This window comes from Oncorhynchus masou, chromosome 29, assembly GCF_036934945.1.
Source record: "Oncorhynchus masou masou isolate Uvic2021 chromosome 29, UVic_Omas_1.1, whole genome shotgun sequence".
NCBI classification, from domain to species: domain Eukaryota; kingdom Metazoa; phylum Chordata; class Actinopteri; order Salmoniformes; family Salmonidae; genus Oncorhynchus; species Oncorhynchus masou.
The window spans coordinates 95059329-95079534 of record NC_088240.1 but is presented as its reverse complement, the minus strand read 5'-3'; the positions used below and the strand labels follow the sequence as shown (position 1 = coordinate 95079534).

General features: G+C 44.5%; 1 long non-coding RNA gene across 1 annotated transcript in view; it reads left to right on the top strand.

Moving 5' to 3' along the window:
* The window catches only part of LOC135521008 (uncharacterized), a 263402-nt gene extending 246204 nt beyond the window's left edge, over nt 1-17198 (top strand). Inside the window, exons 5-6 of the long non-coding RNA XR_010452476.1 lie at nt 15498-15550; nt 16318-17198. This is a non-coding gene — a long non-coding RNA (uncharacterized LOC135521008). The remainder of the gene's footprint in view (nt 1-15497; nt 15551-16317) is intronic.
* Nucleotides 17199-20206: the final 3008 nt, after the last annotated feature.

Here is a 20206-nt window from a genome sequence, read left to right as displayed (position 1 = left end):
GCCTAGATTGGTTCTCAATCAGAGGCAGCTGTTTATCGTTGTCTCTGATTGGGGACCATATTTAGGTAGCCATATTCCTTAGATAGTTTGTGGGTTGTTTATTCTATGTTTAGTTGCCTGTTTGCACTAGTCATATAGCTTCACGGATCGTTTTGTTGTTTTGTATAGTTTCAGTGTTCGTTCTTTTCATTAAAAGAGTTTTGTAGGCTTAACACGCTGCGCCTTGGTCTCATCGTTATGACGACCGTGACATTAAGAATGTGAAATGTCAGAATAATAATTTATTTCAGCTTTTATTTTTTCATCACATTCCCAGTGGGTCAGAAGTTTACATATGCTCGATTAGTATTTGGTAGCATTGCCTTTAAATTGTTTAACTTGGGTCAAACATTTTGGGTAGCCTTCCACAAGCTACCCACAATAAATTGGGTGAATGTTGGCCCATTCCTCCTGACAGAGCTGGTGCAACTGAGTTAGGTTTGTAGGCCTCCTTGCTCGCACACGCTTTGTCAGTTCTGCCCACAAATGTTCTATGGGATTGAGGTCAGGGCTTTGTGATGGCCACTCCAATACCTTGACTTTGTTGTCCTTAAGCGATTTTGCCACAACTTTGGAAGTATGCTTGTGGTCATTGTCCATTTGCAAGACCCATTTGCGACCGAGCTTTAACTTCCTGACTGATGTTTTGAGATGTTGCATCAATATATCCACATAATTTTCCTCCCTCATGATGTTGCCACCCCCGTGATTCACGGTTGGGATGGTGTTCTTCGGCTTGCAATCCTCCCCCTTTTTCCTCCAAGCATAACAATGGTCATTAAGACCAAACAGTTCTATTTTTGTTTCATCAGACCAGAGGACATTTCTCCAAAATGTACAATCTTTGTCCCCATGTGCAGTTGTAAACCATAGTCTCGCTTTTTTATGGCGGTTTTGGAGCAGTGGCTTCTTCCTTGTTGAGCGGCCTTTCAGATTATGTCGATATGGGACTCGTTTTACTGTGGATATAGTTACTTTTGTACCTGTTTCCTCCAGCATCTTCACAAGGTCCTTTGCTGTTGTTCACAACAAGTGTCTACAGTGTGACTCTGACTAATCCACAGCGTTGTGTTCAGTAAACCTCCGAGGCCAAGACAACGTGAAGCCCTCTGGTGTATCTATACCATACAGTAACACACAGACACATTCAACACATTTTTGGACTGCTTACTCCATCAGGATATTGACAAAATATCTCATGATGGTTTAAGTGATACGACTGTAAAAAAAGGTCAACCTGAACACGTGTACTATAGACTACGCAGGGATGCTACTCAGCATGAGGCGGTGCGAGTGAATTGGTGGTTTGTGACGAAGACGTGTCACTGTGAGGATGACTGTGGCGATGTGCAGCAGGATTGGTTGTACAGTGTGACAGTGTAACAGGTCTGGAACAGTTCTCAGTGTGACATGTCTTATCAGCTCTATCAGCTCCTCACAGCCCTGCTGTTGGTTCACAAACAGTCTCAGTGGTTTCAGTTAGTCAGTCAGGTCCTTCCTGTTGCCTAGCTACACACCCCCCCACCCCAAAAAAAAATGACACCCTGTTTCCTATGGGGGCCCTCGTCTAAAGTAGTGCACTGTGTAGGGAATAGGGTGCCATAGGGCCCTGGTCTAAAGTAGTACACTATGTATGGAATATGGTGCCATTCGGGACCCCTTCCATAGCCAACAGTTGTCATTCTGACAGGAAGTGTGTTGAGAGAGATCAATGCCCCTCCAGACACGCCTCGGTGCACCACCAAACCCAGACTGCTAACTGTCATCCTGCACCTGAACCTGCTGACAGACATAGATATGCAGGTTTGACGTTTATTGGGATGAGTCTTGTCCTGGAGGCAGAAATGATTGATTTCCACTAAGTGGCCCAGCTGCAAAGGCTCTTATTATAAAATTCACTAAAAACAAAAAAAATGCTTTTTTTGGAATACATTTAAGGCTAGGTCTAGGCATTAGGGTTAGCAGTGTGGTTAAGGTTAGGGTTAGGCATTAGGGTTAGCAGTGTGGTTAAGGTTAGGGTTAGGCATTAGGGTTAGCAGTTTGGTTAAGGTTAGGGTTAGGCATTAGGGTTAGCAGTGTAGTTAAGGTTAGGTCTAGGCATTAGGGTTAGCAGTGTGGTTAAGGTTAAGGTTAGGCATTAGGGTTAGCAGTGTGGTTAAGTTAGGGTTAGGCATTAGGGTTTGCAGTGTGGTTAAGGTTAAGGTTAGGGTTAGGCATTAGGCTTAGCAGTGTGGTTAAGCTAGGGTTAGGCATTAGGGGTAGCAGTGTGGTTAAGGTTAGGGTTAGGCATTAGGGTTAGCAGTGTGGTTAAGGTTAGGGTTAGGGTTAGGGTTAGGGTTAGCAGTGTGGTTAAGTTAGGGTTAGGCATTAGGGGTAGCAGTGTGGTTAAGGTTAGGGTTAGGCATTAGGGGTAGCAGTGTGATTAAGGTTAGGCATTAGGGGTAGCAGTGTGGTTAGGGTTAGGGTTAGGGTTAGCAGTGTGGTTAAGTTAGGGTTAGGCATTAGGGGTAGCAGTGTGGTTAAAGTTAGGCATTAGGGGTAGCAGTGTGGTTAGGGTTAGGCATTAGGGGTAGCAGTGTGGTTAAGGTTAGGCATTAGGGGTAGCAGTGTGGTTCGGGTTTGGTTTAAAATCCGATGTTATGACTTTGTGGCTGTGCCAACTTGTTATCACTCTGTCGAGCTTCGTCCAGGACTAGATCAATGACGAAACGGTGACCTGCCATAGATATACTAAAGGATGATGTGTTATCGCTTCGTTATTCGATTACACTAAGTGGGTTTTGATGACAACTCTTAGGGTGTCTCTTTTTGCCTTTTATCTGTTAGTGATATAATTTACAGGACATTATATAACTAGCCTAGCATAGTGATATAATTAACAGGATATTACATCACTAGCCTAGCATAGTAATATAATCAACAGGATATTACATCACTAGCCTAGCATAGTAATATAATCAACAGGACATTATATCACTAGCCTAGCATAGTGATATAATTAACAGGATATTACAACACTAGCCTAGCATAGTAATATAATCAACAGGACATTATATCACTAGCCTCGCATAGTGATATAATCAACAGGATATTACATCACTAGCCTAGCATAGTGATATAATTAACAGGACATTATATCACTAGCCTAGCATAGTAATATAATTAACAGGATATTATATCACTAGCCTAGCATAGTGATATAATTAACAGGATATTACATCTCTAGCCTAGCATAGTAATATAATTTACAGGACATTATATCACTAGCCTAGCATAGTAATATAATCAACAGGACCCAGAGAAGGACACTTCTACAACAGAGCATACAGTGCTAACAGGCTAAGACTAGCATAGCATAGTGATATAATCAACAGGACCCAGAGAAGGACACTTCTACAACAGAGCATACAGTGCTAACAGGCTAAGACTAGCATAGCATAGTGATATAATCAACAGGACCCAGAGAAGGACACATCTACAACAGAGCATACAGTGCTAACAGGCTAACACTAGCATAGCATAGTGATATAATCAACAGGACCCAGAGAAGGACACTTCTACAACAGAGCATACAGTGCTAACAGGCTAACACTAGCATAGCATAGTGATATAATCAACAGGACCCAGAGAAGGACACTTCTACAACAGAGCATACATTGCTAACAGGCTAACACTAGCATAGCATAGTGATATAATCAACAGGACCCAGAGAAGGACACTTCTACAACAGAGCATACAACAACTAACAAGCTAATAGTCTTACATTAGCTAAAGGCTTACATTGGCCACCCTTCATAAGTTTCTCTAAGTTTCTTCCTAGGTTCCCTGCCTTCCTAGGGAGTTTTTCCTAGCCACTGTGATCCTGCATCTGCATTGCTTGATGTTTGGGGTTTTAAGCTGGGATTCTGTATAGCACTTTGTGACATCAGCTGATGTAAAAAGGGCTTTATAGGGCTATATCGTAAAAATGTATGAAAACGTTTTTGGTCTTAATTTAAGCGTAATGTTTAGCAGTTTTATGTTTAAAATCAGATTTTAACAAGAGTAATAGTAGAAATGGGTGAGTTGTTTGACTTACGCTAGCCTAGCCCAGGCTCTTAGCGGATCTGTCTAGTCATGGCATTACAATGAATTGCTTAGCTAACACTAGCTTAGCCCAGGCTCTTAGCATAGCTGTCTAGTCATGGCATTACAACGAATTGCTTATCTAGCACTAGCCTAGCCAAGCCAGGGCTGTTAGTGTAGCTGTCTAGTCATAGCATTATAATAAACTGCTTAGCTAACACAAGTCTAGCCCAGGCCCTTAGCATAGCTGTCTAGTCTTGGCATTACAATGAACTGCTTAGCTAACACTAGCCTAGCCCAGGCTCTTAGCGTAGCTGTCTAGTCATAGCATTACAATGAACTGCTTAGCTAACACTAGCCTAGCCCAGGCTCTTAGCATAGCTGTCTAGTCATAGCATTATAATGAACTGCTTAGCTAACTCTAGCCTAGCCTAGCCAGGGCTCTTAGCGTAGCTGTCTAGTCAAAGCATTATAATAAAATGCTTAGCTGACACTAGCCTAGCCCAGGCTCTTAGCGTAGCTGTCTAGTCATAGCATTACAATGAACTGCTTAGCTAACACTAGCCTAGCCAGGGCTCTTAGCGTAGCTGTCTAGTCATGGCATTACAATTACCTTCTTGCCTGGCTGTGTTTAGTACTGTGTACTTGTTTAGCGTCTAGCTAATTGCATATTTGTTGTCATTAGTCCAAGGTTGCTGACACTGGGAATGCTGTGTCTGGTGCGAGGAGGCTAAATGAGTTTGTTTACCTCAGAGGAGGAGACGGGTGACAGCCTATTAGCTGTCATAATTACATTAGCTTAGCATTAGCCTCACTGTGTATTAGCTTATCCGTAGCAGTGTAAACATTTAAGTTGTGTCGCTATCTGACAAGGATGTTGGCCCTACTGTACGTGACTGACAAGGTTTCAAACCCCAGTCTCCTGTGTGCATCAAGACTGTGTTAGACCGTTGAGCTAAAGCCCAGGCTTCTCATAATTAGCTTAGCCTCTGTGTAGACAGTAAAGTTGCATCTCCATTATATCAGTCAGAGATGATGGCCGGGCCCTCATTCACAACTGGTGTGCTACTGTATGTAGGCCACATGTTGTTGCTTGGATGGTCTCTATGGATGGCCCTTATGGATGGTCTCTATGGATGGTCTCTGTGGATGGTCTCTGTGGATGGTCTCTATGGATGGTCTCTGTGGATGTTCTCTATGGATGGTCTCTGTGGATGGTCTCTATAGACTGCCTCTATGGATGGTCTCTATGGACAGCCCTGTGGATGGTCTCTATGGATGGTCTCTATGGATGGTCTCTGTGGATGGTCTCTGTGGATGGTCTCTATGGACTGCCTCTATGGATGGTCTCTATGGATGGTCTCTATAGATGGTCTCTATGGATGGTCTCTATAGATGGTCTCTATGGATGGTCTCTGTGGACAGCCCTGTGGATGGTCTCTGTGGATGGTCTCTGTGGACAGCCCCTGTGGATGGCCCCTGTGGATGGCCCCTGTGGATGGTCTCTGTGGACAGCCCCTGTGGATGGCCCCTGTGGATGGTCTCTGTGGACAGCCCCTGTGGATGGTCTCTGTGGATGGTCTCTGTGGACAGCCCCTGTGGATGGCCCCTGTGGATGGCCCCTGTGGATGGCCCCTGTGGATGGTCTCTGTGGACAGCCCCTGTGGATGGCCCCTGTGGATGGCCCCTGTGGATGGCCCCTGTGGATGGCCCCTGTGGATGGTCTCTGTGGACAGCCCCTGTGGATGGTCTCTGTGGACAGCCCCTGTGGATGGTCTCTGTGGATGGTCTCTGTGGACAGCCCCTGTGGATGGTCTCTGTGGATGGTCTCTGTGGACAGCCCCTGTGGATGGTCTCTGTGGATGGTCTCTGTGGACAGCCCCTGTGGATGGTCTCTGTGGATGGTCTCTGTGGACAGCCCCTGTGGACAGCCCCTGTGGATGGTCTCTGTGGATGGCCCCTGTGGATGGTCTCTGTGGATGGTCTCTGTGGACAGCCCCTGTGGATGGCCCCTGTGGATGGCCCCTGTGGATGGCCCCTGTGGATGGCCCCTGTGGTGTTTATCCATCAGTAGGTCTGAACTGAATAATAAACTGGAAAACCAGACGTCGCTGTAATATATGATGCAATGTGGAGAATGATGTGTGTGTGTGTATGTGTGTGTGTATGTATGTGTGTGTGTGTGTGTGTGTATGTGTGTGTGTATGTATGTGTGTGTGTGTGTGTGTGTGTATGTGTGTGTGTGTGTGTGTGTGGTGTGTGTGTGGTGTGCGTGTGTTGGTGTCTGTTGGGAGGGAGAGAGCAGTCAAACAGAATGAGTCAACAATCCCTCTCCTCCCCTCACCTCTCCCTCTCCTCTCCTCTCCCTCTCCTCTCCCTCTCCTCTCCCTCTCCTCTCCTCTCATTACCTGGTGTGAACATTTATTTTATTTTATTATTTCACCTTTATTTAACCAGGTAGGAAAGTTGAGAACAAGTTCTCATTTACAATTGCAACCTGGCCAAGATAAAGCGAAGCAGTTCGACACATACAACGACACAGAGTTACACATGGAGTAAAACAAACATACAGTCAATAATACAGTATAAACAAGTCTATATACGATGTGAGCAAATGAGGTGAGATAAGGGAGGTAAAGGCAAAAAAAAGGCCATGGTGGCAAAGTAAATACAATATAGCAAGTAAAACACTGGAATGGTAGATTTGCAATGGAAGAATGTGCAAAGTAGAAATAAAAATAATGGGGTGCAAAGGAGCAAAATAAATAAATTAAATACAGTAGGGAAAGACATTGACCCAACTATTTGCGGAAAAAAATGCATTGAAAATATAGGGAGCGTTACTTACGATCAAGTTACCCACAAATGTTTTTACCACTAACATCAATGGGTGTGAGAAACACATTTTGTGACTATTTTAATTGTAAAGATATATCCTGTATGTTATAGATGAACCCCAGGGTCAACAGTACATCCACCACAGCTGTGAGGGTAACAGCGGCTCTCAACATGATTACAAGTGTCATGTTCTGTTTCTGGGGTTTCCATCCATCATCCATCAATCCATCCATCCATCCATCCATCCATCCATCCATCCATCTATCCATCGATCCATCCAACCATCCATCCATCCATCCATCCATCCATCCATCCATCTATCCATTGATCCATTGATCCATCCATCCATCCATCCATCCATCCATCCATCCATCCACAAGGCTGAACTATTTTCTTCTCGCCCTTTATTCTTCTTTTTGTGCTCAGCCCGTTCTTTGACCTTGTGCTAATTTTAAAATGGATGACCTCCGATGGCGGATCAACATAAATGCTGCAGCATCATGGCAGAAGTTAAAGGTCAGGGGTCACCATTTGATTGTCCTCCCAGCAGGAAGTCTGGTTGACATTTGAAGGTGTGTGTGTGTGTGTGTGTGTGTGTGTGTGTGTGTGTGTGTGTGTGTGTGTGTGTGTGTGTGTGTGTGTGTGTGTGTGTGTGTGTGTGTGTGTGTGTATACATGTGTTTCCTAGCGACCCATTCTACAGTCCCCCCTGTGGTAGCTATCTATTGAAGCGTACTGTAATCATTACTGAAATAACTCTTGTTACATGACATGTCTTGTTTTGTCCAGATATATGAAGGAATCGTCGAAGAACAGCAGGTGTGAATGTGTTGGTTGTTATCCTTGTTGTGATTGGTAAATGTGTTGGTTGTTATCCTCGTTGTGATTGGTAAATGTGTTGGTTGTTTTCCTCGTTGTGATTGGTAAATGTGTTGGTTGTTATCCTTGTTGTGATTGGTAAATGTGTTGGTTGTTATCCTTGTTATGATTGGTAAATGTGTTGGTTGTTTTCCTCGTTGTGATTGGTAAATGTGTTGGTTGTTATCCTTGTTGTGATTGATAAATGTGTTGGTTGTTATCCTCGTTGTGATTGGTAAATGTGTTGGTTGTTATCCTTGTTGTGATTGGTAAATGTGTTGGTTGTTATCCTCGCTGTGATTGGTAAACGTGTTGGTGGTTTTCCTCGTTGTGATTGGTAAATGTGTTGGTTGTTATCCTTGTTGTGATTGGTAAACGTGTTGGTTGTTATCCTTGTTGTGATTGGTAAATGTGTTGGTGGTTTTCCTCGTTGTGATTGGTAAATGTGTTGGTTGTTATCCTTGTTGTGATTGGTAAATGTGTTGGTTGTTATCCTCGTTGTGATTGGTAAATGTGTTGGTTGTTATGCTCGTTGTGATTGGTAAATGTGTTGGTTGTTATCCTCGTTGTGATTGATAAATGTGTTGGTTGTTATCCTCGTTGTGATTGGTAAATGTGTTGGTTGTTATCCTTGTTGTGATTGGTAAATGTGTTGGTTGTTATCCTCGTTGTGATTGGTAAATGTATTGGTTGTTGTCCTCGTTGTGATTGGTAAATGTGTTGGTTGTTATCCTCATTGTGATTGGTAAATGTGTTGGTTGTTATCCTCGTTTTAATTGGTAAATGTGTTGGTTGTTATCCTCGTTGTGACTGGTAAATGTGTTGGTTGTTGTCCTTGTTGTGATTGGTAAATGTGTTGGTTGTTGTCCTCGTTGTGATTGGTAAATGTGTTGGTTGTTATGCTCGTTGTGATTGGTAAATGTGTTGGTTGTTATCGTTGTGACTGGTAAATGTGTTGGTTGTTATCCTTGTTGTGATTGGTAAATGTGTTGGTTGTTATCATTGTGATTGGTAAATGTGTTGGTTGTTATCCTCGTTGTGATTGGTAAATGTGTTGGTTGTTATCCTCGTTGTGATTGGTAAATGTGTTGGTTGTTATCCTTGTTGTGATTGGTAAATGTGTTGGTTGTTATCCTTGTTGTGATTGGTAAATGTGTTGGTTGTTATCCTCGTTGTGATTGGTAAATGTGTTGGTTGTTATCCTTGTTGTGATTGGTAAATGTGTTAGTTGTTATCCTCGTTGTGATTGGTAAATGTGTTGGTTGTTATCCTCGTTGTGATTGGTAAATGTGTTGGTTGTTATCCTCGTTGTGATTGGTAAATGTGTTGGTTGTTATCGTTGTGATTGGATGGGAGTATGTCTAGACAGAGAGGACAGAGAAGTAGACCATGTGACAAGGGGATCAGACTCATTTACTGAATTATATAACGGTTCAAATCCTCGTCTTTCTGAGACCGGACGGCCGGACTGACTGACTGACTGCCTGACTGACTGACTGACTGACTGACCAGCCGGACTGACTGACTGACTGACTGACCGGCCCGGACTGACTGACTGACTGACTGACCAGCCGGACTGCCTGACTGACTGACCGGCCCGGACTGACTGGCCGGACTGGCTGACTGACTGACTGACTGACTGACTGACTGACCGGCCGGCCGGACTGGCTGACTGACTGACCGGCCGGACTGGCTGACTGACTGACTGGCTAACTGACTGACTGACTGGCTGACTGACTGACTGGCTGACTGACTGACCGTCCCGGACTGACTGACTGGCTGACTGGCTGACTGACTGACTGACCGGCCGGCCGGACTGGCTGACTGACTGACTGGCTAACTGACTGACTGACTGATTGGCTAACTGACTGACTGACTGACTGACTGACTTACTGAGTGACTGACAGACTGACCGGCCGGACTGACTGACTGACCGGCCCGGACTGACTGTTTTTTCAGCTGTGATTGTAAATGGAGACTGAACGGAGAGGATTCAAGGCTGGCGAGGCTTACACACACACACACACACACGCACGCACACACACACACACACACACACACACACACACACACACACACACACACACACACACACACACACACACACACACACACACACACACACACACACACACACACACACACACACACACACACACACACACACACAGTGCTTGGCTACTCACACAAAAGACCAGCAATAATAATGACTGAATGAAATGACAGCAATGGTTCAGTAGTAGTTCTGATAGTAGCTCTGATACCATGTCCCTGTGTCTACACTATAACAGGTGATACCATGTCTCTGTGTCTACACTATAACAGGTGATACCATGTCCCTGTGTCTACACTATAACAGGTGATACCATGTCCCTGTGTCTACACTATAACAGGTGATACCCTGTCCCTGTGTCTACACTATAACAGGTGATACCCTGTCCCTGTGTCTACACTATAACAGGTGATACCCTGTCCCTGTGTCTACACTATAACAGGTGATACCATGTCCCTGTGTCTACACTATAACAGGTGATACCATGTCTCTGTGTCTACACTATAACAGGTGATACCCTGTCTCTGTGTCTACACTATAACAGGTGATACCATGTCTCTGTGTCTACACTATAACAGGTGATACCATGTCTCTGTGTCTACACTATAACAGGTGATACCATGTCCCTGTGTCTACACTATAACAGGTGATACCCTGTCTCTGTGTCTACACTATAACAGGTGATACCATGTCCCTGTGTCTACACTATAACAGGTGATTCCCTGTCTCTGTGTCTACACTATAACAGGTGATACCCTGTCTCTGTGTCTACACTATAACAGGTGATACCACGTCCCTGTGTCTACACTATAACAGGTGATACCATGTCCCTGTGTCTACACTATAACAGGTGATACCATGTCCCTGTGTCTACACTATAACAGGTGATACCCTGTCCCTGTGTCTACACTATAACAGGTGATACCCTGTCCCTGTGTCTACACTATAACAGGTGATACCATGTCCCTGTGTCTACACTATAACAGGTGATACCATGTCCCTGTGTCTACACTATAACAGGTGATACCCTGTCCCTGTGTCTACACTATAACAGGTGATACCCTGTCTCTGTGTCTACACTATAACAGGTGATACCATGTCCCTGTGTCTACACTATAACAGGTGATACCCTGTCTCTGTGTCTACACTATAACAGGTGATACCATGTCTCTGTGTCTACACTATAACAGGTGATACCATGTCTCTGTGTCTACACTATAACAGGTGATACCCTGTCTCTGTGTCTACACTATAACAGGTGATACCCTGTCTCTGTGTCTACACTATAACAGGTGATACCATGTCTCTGTGTCTACACTATAACAGGTGATACCCTGTCCCTGTGTCTACACTATAACAGGTGATACCCTGTCCCTGTGTCTACACTATAACAGGTGATACCCTGTTTCTGTGTCTACACTATAACAGGTGATACCATGTCTCTGTGTCTACACTATAACAGGTGATACCATGTCTCTGTGTCTACACTATAACAGGTGATACCATGTCTCTGTGTCTACACTATAACAGGTGATACCCTGTCCCTGTGTCTACACTATAACAGGTGATACCATGTCTCTGTGTCTACACTATAACAGGTGATACCCTGTCCCTGTGTCTACACTATAACAGGTGATACCATGTCCCTGTGTTTACACTATAACAGGTGATACCCTGTCCCTGTGTCTACACTATAACAGGTGATACCATGTCTCTGTGTCTACACTATAACAGGTGATACCCTGTCTCTGTGTCTACACTATAACAGGTGATACCCTGTCTCTGTGTCTACACTATAACAGGTGATACCCTGTCTCTGTGTCTACACTATAACAGGTGATACCCTGTCTCTGTGTCTACACTATAACAGGTGATACCATGTCTCTGTGTCTACACTATAACAGGTGATACCCTGTCTCTGTGTCTACACTATAACAGGTGATACCCTGTCTCTGTGTCTACACTATAACAGGTGATACCCTGTCCCTGTGTCTACACTATAACAGGTGATACCCTGTCTCTGTGTCTACACTATAACAGGTGATACCATGTCTCTGTGTCTACACTATAACAGGTGATACCATGTCTCTGTGTCTACACTATAACAGGTGATACCATGTCTCTGTGTCTACACTATAACAGGTGATACCATGTCCCTGTGTCTACACTATAACAGGTGATACCATGTCTCTGTGTCTACACTATAACAGGTGATACCATGTCCCTGTGTCTACACTATAACAGGTGATACCATGTCCCTGTGTCTACACTATAACAGGTGATACCATGTCCCTGTGTCTACACTATAACAGGTGATACCCTGTCTCTGTGTCTACACTATAACAGGTGATACCATGTCTCTGTGTCTACACTATAACAGGTGATACCATGTCTCTGTGTCTACACTATAACAGGTGATACCATGTCCCTGTGTCTACACTATAACAGGTGATACCCTGTCCCTGTGTCTACACTATAACAGGTGATACCATGTCTCTGTGTCTACACTATAACAGGTGATACCCTGTCCCTGTGTCTACACTATAACAGGTGATACCCTGTCTCTGTGTCTACACTATAACAGGTGATACCATGTCCCTGTGTCTACACTATAACAGGTGATACCCTGTCTCTGTGTCTACACTATAACAGGTGATACCCTGTCTATGTGTCTACACTATAACAGGTGATACCATGTCCCTGTGTCTACACTATAACAGGTGATACACTGTCTCTGTGTCTACACTATAACAGGTGATACCATGTCCCTGTGTCTACACTATAACATGTGATACCATGTCCCTGTGTCTACACTATAACAGGTGATACCCTGTCTCTGTGTCTACACTATAACAGGTGATACCATGTCCCTGTGTCTACACTATAACAGGTGATACCCTGTCTCTGTGTCTACACTATAACAGGTGATACCCTGTCTCTGTGTCTACACTATAACAGGTGATACCATGTCCCTGTGTCTACACTATAACAGGTGATACCATGTCCCTGTGTCTACACTATAACAGGTGATACCATGTCTCTGTGTCTACACTATAACAGGTGATACCATGTCCCTGTGTCTACACTATAACAGGTGATACCATGTCTCTGTGTCTACACTATAACAGGTGATACCATGTCCCTGTGTCTACACTATAACAGGTGATACCATGTCCCTGTGTCTACACTATAACAGGTGATACCATGTCCCTGTGTCTACACTATAACAGGTGATACCCTGTCCCTGTGTCTACACTATAACAGGTGATACCCTGTCCCTGTGTCTACACTATAACAGGTGATACCCTGTCCCTGTGTCTACACTATAACAGGTGATACCATGTCCCTGTGTCTACACTATAACAGGTGATACCCTGTCCCTGTGTCTACACTATAACAGGTGATACCATGTCCCTGTGTCTACACTATAACAGGTGATACCCTGTCCCTGTGTCTACACTATAACAGGTGATACCCTGTCTCTGTGTCTACACTATAACAGGTGATACCCTGTCCCTGTGTCTACACTATAACAGGTGATACCATGTCTCTGTGTCTACACTATAACAGGTGATACCATGTCCCTGTGTCTACACTATAACAGGTGATACCATGTCCCTGTGTCTACACTATAACAGGTGATACCATGTCTCTGTGTCTACACTATAACAGGTGATACCATGTCCCTGTGTCTACACTATAACAGGTGATACCCTGTCTCTGTGTCTACACTATAACAGGTGATACCCTGTCTCTGTGTCTACACTATAACAGGTGATACCCTGTCTCTGTGTCTACACTATAACAGGTGAAACCCTGTCTCTGTGTCTACACTATAACAGGTGATACCATGTCCCTGTGTCTACACTATAACAGGTGATACCATGTCTCTGTGTCTACACTATAACAGGTGATACCATGTCCCTGTGTCTACACTATAACAGGTGATACCATGTCTCTGTGTCTACACTATAACAGGTGATACCATGTATCTGTGTCTACACTATAACAGGTGATACCATGTCCCTGTGTCTACACTATAACAGGTGATACCCTGTCTCTGTGTCTACACAATAACAGGTGATACCATGTCTCTGTGTCTACACTATAACAGGTGATACCCTGTCCCTGTGTCTACACTATAACAGGTGATACCATGTCTCTGTGTCTACACTATAACAGGTGATACCATGTCCCTGTGTCTACACTATAACAGGTGATACCATGTCTCTGTGTCTACACTATAACAGGTGATACCATGTCCCTGTGTCTACACTATAACAGGTGATACCATGTCTCTGTGTCTACACTATAACAGGTGATACCATGTCCCTGTGTCTACACTATAACAGGTGATACCATGTCCCTGTGTCTACACTATAACAGGTGATACCATGTCCCTGTGTCTACACTATAACAGGTGATACCATGTCCCTGTGTCTACACTATAACAGGTGATACCCTGTCCCTGTGTCTACACTATAACAGGTGATACCCTGTCCCTGTGTCTACACTATAACAGGTGATACCCTGTCCCTGTGTCTACACTATAACAGGTGATACCCTGTCCCTGTGTCTACACTATAACAGGTGATACCATGTCTCTGTGTCTACACTATAACAGGTGATACCATGTCCCTGTGTCTACACTATAACAGGTGATACCCTGTCTCTGTGTCTACACTATAACAGGTGATACCATGTCCCTGTGTCTACACTATAACAGGTGATACCATGTCTCTGTGTCTACACTATAACAGGTGATACCCTGTCCCTCTGTCTACACTATAACAGGTGATACCCTGTCCCTGTGTCTACACTATAACAGGTGATACCCTGTCTCTGTGTCTACACTATAACAGGTGATACCCTGTCTCTGTGTCTACACTATAACAGGTGATACCCTGTCTCTGTGTCTACACTATACCAGGTGATACCATATCTCTGTGTCTACACTATAACAGGTGATACCATGTCCCTGTGTCTACACTATAACAGGTGATACCATGTCTCTGTGTCTACACTATAACAGGTGATACCATGTCTCTGTGTCTACACTATAACAGGTGATACCCTGTCTCTGTGTCTACACTATAACAGGTGATACCAGTTCTATGTGTCTACACTATAACAGGTGATACCCTGTCTCTGTGTCTACACTATAACAGGTGATACCATGTCTCTGTGTCTACACTATAACAGGTGATACCCTGTCTCTGTGTCTACACTATAACAGGTGTGTGTCTGTGTGTGTGTTACCCTGTCCCTGTGTCTACACAATAAAAGGTGTGTGTGTCTGTGTGTGTGTGTGTGTGTGTGTGTCTGTGTGTGTGTGTGTGTGTGTCTGTGTGTGTGTGTTACCCTATCCCTGTGTCTACACAATAAAAGGTGTGTCTGTGTGTGTGTCTGTGTGTGTGTCTGTGTGTGTGTTACCCTGTCTCTGTGTCTACACAATAAAAGTGTGTGTGTCTGTGTGTGTGTGTGTGTCTGTGTGTGTGTGTGTGTCTGTGTGTGTGTCACCCTGTCCCTGTGTCTACACAATAAAAGGTGTGTGTGTCTGTGTGTGTGTGTGTCTGTGTGTGTGTGTCTGTGTGTGTGTGTTACCCTGTATGCGTCTCCTCCCTTAAAAGTGTGTTATTCCACAGAACAGTCAGCAGCGAAGAAGAGCCCATCCACCCGACGCGACGCACAATCTCAGGTTGGTCGCCGAACACTGTATTTTTTCCAATATACAACAAAAAAGCACATAATGCAGTCTTATACAGAGAGGCGTTTGCGGAGGGAATTGAGTTTTATTTGCCAAGATGATAATCAGGGCATCATTGTTGCTGGAGGAAGCTCCCGTATTCTGTGTGATTGAATGGTATCTGATGGAGAGGGGAAATAGACGGAGAATATGACAACAAGACGAGAGAGGGAGAGAGAGAGAGAGAGAGAGAGAGAGAGAGAGAGAGAGAGAGAGAGAGAGAGAGAGAGAGACAGAGAGAGAGAGAGAGAGAGAGAGACAGACAGACAGACAGACAGACAGACAGACTGACAGACTGACAGACAGACAGACAGACAGACAGACAGACAGACAGACAGACAGACAGACAGACAGACAGACAGACTGACAGACTGACAGACAGACAGACAGACAGACAGAGAGAAGATATGTTTATAGGGTATACTACAGTAAACACAGACAGAGAAGGTTTCTTTATAGGGTATATTACAGTAAACACAGAATTAGAAGATATGTTTATAGGGTATACTACAGTAAACAGTAAAGACAAGATGGCGCCGACAGATGTGGCAGCTCTGCTTCCAGCTCCTAAGCAACTTATGTCGTTTTTTGTTGTTGTTGTGTGTGTTATTACATACAGCCGGAAATAACTTTTGGATATCAGAACGGCGGTCACTCACCAGCATTACGACCTGGAATACGACTTTTCTCTATTGGATCCTTTGTTTGTACCCCCCCAGGGCAATAATAAGGTATCCCAGAGGCTGCTCCAAAACACTGCCGGCGGAGAAGTGGTATTCGGATTGGACTTCTAGTCCGACTCAGGAGGAAGGGGCACACCATCCACCGCTTCCGAGTATATTACTCGCTAACGTTCAGTCTCTCTGGATAATAAAGTGGACGTCTCTCTGGAAGAATATGCTCACACTGAGCTCATCAGGTGCATACAAGCTGGGACTGAGAGACTGAAAAACAGCTTCTATCTCAAGGCCATCAGACAGTTAAACAGCCATCACTAGCCGGCTTCCACCTGGTTACTCAACCCTGCACCTTAGAGGCTGCTGCCCTATATACATAGACATGGAATCACTGGCCACTGTAATAATGGAATACTGGCCACTTTAAATAATGGAACTCTCGTCACTTTAATAATGGAACACTAGTCACTTTAATAATGTTTACATACTGTTATTAATTTACTCATCTCATATGTATATACTGCATTCTATTCTACTGTATTTACTCATCTCATATGTATATGCTGCATTCTATTCCACTATATTTACTCATCTCATATGTACATACTGTATTCTATTCTACTGCATTTACTCATCTCATATGTATATACTGTATTCTATTCTACTGCATTTACTCATCTCATATGTAAATGCTGCATTCTGTTCTACTGTATTTTAGTCTATGCCACTCTGACATTGCTCAATCTAATATTTATATATTTCTTAATTACATTTCACTACTTTTAGATTTGTGTGTATTGTTGTGAATTGTTAGATACTACTGCACTGTTGGAGCTAAGAACATAAGCATTTCGCTACATCCGCAATAACATCTGCTAAATATGTGTATGTGACCAATAAACATTTATTTGATTCAATTTTGATTTATAGGGTAAACTACTCTCTTTCTCGCTCGCTCTCTCAATTTAATTTAATTTAATTCAAAGGGCTTTATTGGCTTGGGAAACATATGTTTACATTGCAAAAGCAAGTGAAATAATGATATAAAATGAACAGTAAACACTACACTCACAACAGTTTGAAAGGAACTCTCTCTCTCTCCCAGAGAAGAACAGAGAAGAACAGAAGAGAACAGAGAAGAACAGAGAAGAACAGAAGAGAACAGAGAAGAACAGAGCAGAACATAACAGAATAGAGCAGAACAAAACAGAGCAGAACATAGCAGAATAGAGCAGAACAGAATAGAATAGAACAGAACAGAGCAGAGCAGAGCAGAACAGAGCATAACAGAACAGAACAGAACAGAGCAGAACAGAACAGAACAGAACAGAGCAGAGCAGAACGGAACAGAGCAGAACAGACTAGATCAGAGCAGAACAGAACAGAACAGAAGAGAACAGAACAGAATAGAGCAGAGCAGAGCAGAACAGAACAGAACAGAGCATAACAGAACAGAACAGAACAGAGCAGAACAGAACAGAACAGAACAGAGCAGAACAGAACAGAACAGAACAGAGCATAACAGAACAGAACAGAATAGAACAGAACAGAGCAGAACAGAACAGAACAGAACAGAATAGAACAGAGCAGAGCAGAGCAGAACAGAACAGAGCAGAGCAGAACAGAGCAGAACAGAACAGAGCAGAACAGAACAGAACAGAACAGAATAGAATAGAATAGAATAGAATAGAACAGAACAGAACAGAGCAGAAGAGATCAGAGCAGAAGAGATCAGAGCAGAAGAGATCAGAGCAGAAGAGAACAGGAGAAGTCTCTCTCCCTCTCTGTTTTGCTCCGACTCCCTCTGTGCTCTCTCTCTCCCGCAATGCTCTCTCTCTCTCTATCCTTACTCTGCTGACCCAGTAAACCTTCCATTGAACCTGAAATCCGTCCGTCTGATTCGCTGTCTGTGTAGTCACGTGACCACTCCTCCAGACACACCCCGCTTCCCAAAGATGCATGTATCTTCCCTCCTCACATCGCACGGAACTCGGCTGATGTCTCTCTCTTCCCGAAAGGATCTCCCTCCCGCCCAACGCTCTCTACGCTGTTGGATCCCGGGAGGAGGAGGATCTGGTCAACACAGGATAGGGAACAAAACAACAGGACAATAATGATCATGATTGGTGATAGAATGAGAATGCGGATCTCTCAGGAAATTACTCTGGTCTTCAGCGTGAGTGTTTCTCTGGCACTGTGACTGAGAGTTAGAGAATTTGACTTCCTTCCTGTTTGTCCCTTTCCTTTCTTTAACATTCAGACAGGCAGTATGTCCCCTCTCTTCACTGTGTTTTAGACAGGCAGTATGTCTCCTCTCTTCACTGTGTTTCAGACAGGCAGTATGTCTCCTCTCTTCACTGTGTTTCAGACAGGCAGTATGTCCCCTCTCTTCACTGTGTTTTAGACAGGCAGTATGTCCCCTCTCTTCACTGTGTTTCAGAGAGGCAGTATGTCTCCTCTCTTCACTGTGTTTCAGACAGGCAGTATGTCCCCTCTCTTCACTGTGTTTTAGACTGGCAGTATGTCCCCTCTCTTCACTGTGTTTCAGACTGGCAGTATGTCCCCTCTCTTCACTGTGTTTCAGACAGGCAGTATGTCCCCTCTCTTCACTGTGTTTTAGACTGGCAGTATGTCCCCTCTCTTCACTGTGTTTCAGACAGACAGGCAGTATGTCCCCTCTCTTCACTGTGTTTCAGACTGGCAGTATGTCCCCTCTCTTCACTGTGTTTCAGACAGGCAGTATGTCCCCTCTCTTCACTGTGTTTCAGACAGGCAGTATGTCCCCTCTCTTCACTGTGTTTCAGACAGGCAGTATGTCTCCTCTCTTCACTGTGTTTCAGACAGGCAGTATGTCCCCTCTCTTCACTGTGTTTCAGACAGGCAGTATGTCCCCTCTCTTCACTGTGTTTCAGACAGGCAGTATGTCCCCTCTCTTCACTGTGTTTCAGACAGGCAGTATGTCCCCTCTCTTCACTGTGTTTCAGACAGGCAGTATGTCCCCTCTCTTCACTGTGTTTCAGACAGGCAGTATGTCCCCTCTCTTCACTGTGTTTTAGACAGGCAGTATGTCCCCTCTCTTCACTGTGTTTCAGACAGGCAGTATGTCCCCTCTCTTCACTGTGTTGACAGCCTGATGCTACTGTAGTAGTATGAAGAGTGGACAGCCTGATGCTACTGTAGTAGTATGTAGAGTGGGCTGCCTGATGCTACTGTAGTAGTATGAAGAGTGGGCAGCCTGATGCTACTGTAGTAGTATGAAGAGTGGGCTGCCTGATGCTACTGTAGTAGTATGAAGAGTGGTGGTTTGGACAGCTTGATGCTACTGTAGTATTATGAAGAGTGGGCAGCCTGATGCTACTGTAGTAGTATGAAGAGCGGGTGTGGTGGTTTGGGCAGCCTGATGCTACAGCTGATATGCTAACTGTGTCTCTGGCTCTTCATGGGGAGTTTGGTTTTATTTCCAGCCAGCATCCTCCACGGCAGCCAGACATCATCCATCTCTGTCCAGTTTCCCACAGCCTTTGTTCATTCTCCCTCGCCTCCTTTTCTTCCTCTCTGTTTCCTCTCCTCCCTCTGTTTTCCCATGCTCTCATCTCACAGCTGTTGCTAACCTGGGAGGGGAAGTCCTCCTTTCCATCCAGGGAATCATAGACTGTGTTTCCACTGTGGCACACTGATCCACAACATAAGAGAGAGCATGGGGGGAAGTATGATGGGGACGAGGGGAAGGGGCCCCTGTATCTGACCAGCTCTACATTCAGTCTCTCTTTTCCTCTCTCTCCTCTGTGAAGACCATCCTCTCTCTCTCTCTCTCTCTCTCTCTCTCTCTCTCTCTCTCTCTCCCTCCCTCCCTCTCCCTCTCCCTCTCCCTCTCCCTCTCCCTCTCCCTCTCCCTCTCCCTCTCCCTCTCCCTCTCCCTCTCCCTCCCTCT